Consider the following 4,242-nt stretch of genomic DNA (forward strand, 5'->3'; position numbering starts at 1 on the left):
TTTGGAAGAGGAAGAGGTCAAGGCAGAGGAAACAAGAAAGGAAGAGGCAGCAATCCAAATCAGAACCAAGGCCAAGGCAGCAGTCAACCAAGTGGACAACATCATGCTCAAGGACAAAGGTATGGTAAATCCAATGCCCAATGTCACTATTGTAAAAAGTATGGGCATTATGCAAATGAATGTAGGAAGAAGTAGCATGATATGAGTAATAGAACTAGTGCAAATTTCACTAGAAAAAATATCAGCCAAAATAATTTGTTTTTAGCCTGTAATATGGCTGAAGAAAAGAGTGAAGATGTATGGTTTCTAGACTCCGGTTGTAGTAACCATATGACAGGAAACATAGCCCTGTTTTCTATGTTAGATTAGAATGTGAAGTCACAAGTCACACTAGGGAATGATAATAATGTTTCTGTTATGGGAAAAGGAGAAGTAAAAGTCTTAACAAAGAAAGGTGAAAAGAAAACCATAACAGATGTTTATTATGTTCCTAGAATCAAATGTAATCTCCTAAGTATTGGACAGCTTACTCAAAAGGGGTACAATGTTTTCTTTGTGAATGATGTATGCACCATCATGGATAGAACACCCAACAAATGATGTATTGTTGAAGTGAAGATGACAAGGAACAGGATGTTCCCTCTCAGAATGAAAGCTGATTTGAAAAATAAAGAAGAAATAGCAGCAGTGACTCAAGAAGCTTTCCAAAGCGAACCAAAAGATGAAAATTGGTTGTGGCACTTGAGATTTGGACATCTCAACTTTTGAGGTCTTAACTTGTTGAAAAGAAAAGGAATGGTAAGAGGATTACCATTGATAGAGAAGCCAGACAACCTTTGTGAAGGTTGTATCTTGGGGAAAAAACACAGAGAAAGTTTTCCATCTGGGAAAAGCATAAGGACAAAAGCACCCTTAGAGATTATCCATTCAGATTTATGTGGACCGATGCAAACTCCATCACTTGCAGACAGCCACTATATACTGACATTCATTGATGATTCTACTAGAAAAACTTGGGTTTATTTCCTGAAGAACAAAAGTGAAGTGTTTGAAAGATTTCGGAATTTCAAGGCACTTGTAGAAAACCAAAGTGGGCTGCATATCAAAGTTCTAAGAACTGATAGAGGAGGTGAGTATATCTCCAAAGGATTTCTACGTTTTTGTAGAGAAAATGGAATTCACAAGCAGTTTACCACTAGGTACACTTCGCAGCAAAATGGAGTTGCTGAAAGGAAGAATAGGACAATCATGGATATGACGAGGAGTATGTTAAAGGGAAAGCATTTGCCAAATGATTATTGGGCTGAAGCTGTACACTGTGCAGCGTACATTTTGAATAGATGCCCTACAAAAGTAGTCACGAACAGAGTGCCAGAAGAAGCATGGAGTGGGACAAAACAATGAGTCACCCACATGAAAGTTTTTGGATGTGTGGCTTATGCACACATTCCAGATCAGCTAAGGAAGAAGTTGGACAACAAAGGGGAGAAATGTATTTTCATTGGATACAGTGAGGTATCCAAAGCTTACAAGTTGTATAACCCATCCACCAAGAAGCTTATTGTGAGTAGAGATGTTCAGTTCATTGAGGAGGAAGCTTGGGATGGAAGCATAGAGAAGACAGTGAATGTTAAAAACTCTTTGTCGCATGATGAAGATGATGAGGAGATGGCTGAAATACATCCCCAAAAAGCAACACCAACACAAGGGTAGCAAAAGACACCCTTGAGGAGAAATGAAAGTGCTTCTCCAAGCACACTGTAAGGAGGAAATTCAAGTGCTTCTTCAAGCACTTTCACACCAAATGAAAGAGGTAAGAAGTTCAGAAATTTAAGTGACATTTATGAGCAAGAGGCAACAAATGAATGTATGAATTCTTTGTTTGCTTTATATTGTCATGTTGATGATCCTGTTCATTTCGAAGAGTCAGAAGCCAAAACAGAGGTGGAAGAAACAGTCCAGCAAATGCTCAAGGAAGAAGCAGAATATGTGGCAGCTACAGCAGTAGCATGTCAAGCAATTTGGATGAGAAGGATGTTAAGGAGTTTATGCCAAGAACAAGCAAAATGAACTATGACTTTTTGTGACAATAGCTCAGCTATTGCATTATTCAAGAATGTTGTGTTTCATAAGAGAACGAAACACATTGACACAAAGTTTCATTACATCAGGGAATTGGTAAACAATGGTGAAATTGTTTTAAAACACTGCAGAACTCAGGAGCAGGTTCCTGACATTCTGACCAAACCATTGGGGCAGAAAAGTTTTGAATTTTTGAGAAAATGTCTGGGTATGACTGATAACCCAGCAGTTGAAATTAAAGGGGAGTGTTGAAGTATTAATTCCAACTGCAGCGACTGTATTTACCCCAGGAAAGCCGCCAGTATTCATCGCACCGCTTTTCATTAGATGTTGGTATTTTCCAGAGGGGCAGCGATAACACCCAGAAGCAGACACGTGGATAGTAGTTTTGTCATAACAGTTTTCTCCGGAGCATAAAGATTGGCAAGAAGGTCCATGCCATATAGTCCGATAGCCGTTCGATTGCAACCAAGGTTTGAAGCCATCCGATCGAATCAGAGTTTGCATCAGGCCTGCAGCATATGGACTTGACGTGAAGTGAAAGCTTCATTGACCACCAGCATTTCAGTAAAACAATTAATGAAATTTATTATGATTAATAGATTGTTGGTAAAGGTTTTAATTATATTATTTTTTATTTACGGGAGTATAGCACAAGTAATAGGTAATGTCATTTTTTGGTTGTTGTATGTGTAATGAAACGCACAGCAGTGCGAAGTAAAAAAAAAGGAAGAACAGAGCAGCGCGTTACACACAACAGTTGTTTTTGTAATGCACAATAGTGCAAGGTGCCATTGTGAAGAACAACGACCTCATTAAGGGAAAAAGAATCACAACCTTTGGCGCTGTTTATATATTTCTTCTTAATGTTTTTTATATGCAATGTAGTGTGAAAACACAACAGCGTGAAGAAAGTTTTCTGTTGAGAAAACGAAAGGAATGCGTAGCAGCACGAGAGCAATGTTTTTTTTTTAGAGATTAAAATGAAATATGCAGCAGCGTGAATGAAACGAGAAGATTTTTTTTTACAACAGTGAATGTAACGAAATTTTTTACACACAAGAGTGTAGAATTTGAAGACAGAGACAGAGTAATTTTTTTTTTGTGGAACTGAAGTGTTCCTATGTAATCCCTCTGTTAAGAGGAAGATCTTCTTGTTGTAACAACAAGTTTTATTAATGAATACAAAGTTTTTTTATGTGTTGAAAATTCTGTTCTCCCAAACAATTTTAGCTTCCCTGTGTTAAGATCTTGTGTTAAAACAGAGTATTATCCTCTGTTCAGTTATTTTGTTTGGAATTACCAGAAATTCCCATCTAAACCTAAAATAAACTGATCCATTGAAAAAAGAGGACTAAAAATTACGTGGAATACTCATTTGAGCAAGAAACTTGACAGGAGAGGACTTATTTCACTGAAAGACTGAGAATATACGAAATCATAGACACTTTAGTGAAATTCATTGCTTAAAAATTTGGACCATTTCTCAATTTGTGTGTATCATCCTTACGTAAAGGCCATCCTAATCTTCTCTGTATCATTTACGGGAGGTTTCAAATAAAAATCCGTTACTTAATCTTGAAAAAAAAGCTCAGAAGAATACAATATATCGAAAATTCTATCACAAAGTAATACATTCTGTAAGAGAAACAACGTATTAAAAGGAAATAACAACGATACTTGTTTTACCTATTCTTACTTAGCTATGAGCGTATTTAATCATTACTTCATGATAAATCTGTGTGAAGCAAGTATATATATATATATATATATATATATATATATATATATATATATATATATATGCTGTTGGAACATTTTACAAGGGCATTTTAAATTCAAAGCCTCAAGTTTTGGATCTGGTAAGGTCCGAGGACTCCATAAATAGTAGTCCATAACAAAATCTAGGTTATACAGTGATATGGGGTCTAATGGTAAGTTTCGCTGGGTGAAACCTACGAGATGGAGGTTCAAATCTCATTGAGTATATGCCCTGTTGTGTCTTGGCTAGAAGAGTAGACGACCCCGAGCGGAAGTCTCGCCTCTTGTTGAGGCATAAGTTAATTGCTATTGTGTGTGGCTTGCAGACTGTTGCACCTAGCCTAGGTTTATAGTGGCAGCCAGTCAAAGTATTGACTTGTCAGATACCTGTCAGTCAAG

General features: G+C 37.0%; 1 pseudogene; it reads right to left on the bottom strand.

Moving 5' to 3' along the window:
• Positions 1–3,550: 3,550 nt before the first annotated feature.
• Positions 3,551–3,648, bottom strand: LOC149202971 (U6 spliceosomal RNA; annotated as a pseudogene).
• Positions 3,649–4,242: the final 594 nt, after the last annotated feature.

Source organism: Pinus tabuliformis, chromosome 2_1 (genome assembly GCF_031772625.1).
Source record: "Pinus tabuliformis cultivar Carrire ecotype Pingquan chromosome 2_1, CPIR1, whole genome shotgun sequence".
In the NCBI taxonomy this organism is placed as follows: Eukaryota; Viridiplantae; Streptophyta; class Pinopsida; order Pinales; family Pinaceae; genus Pinus; species Pinus tabuliformis.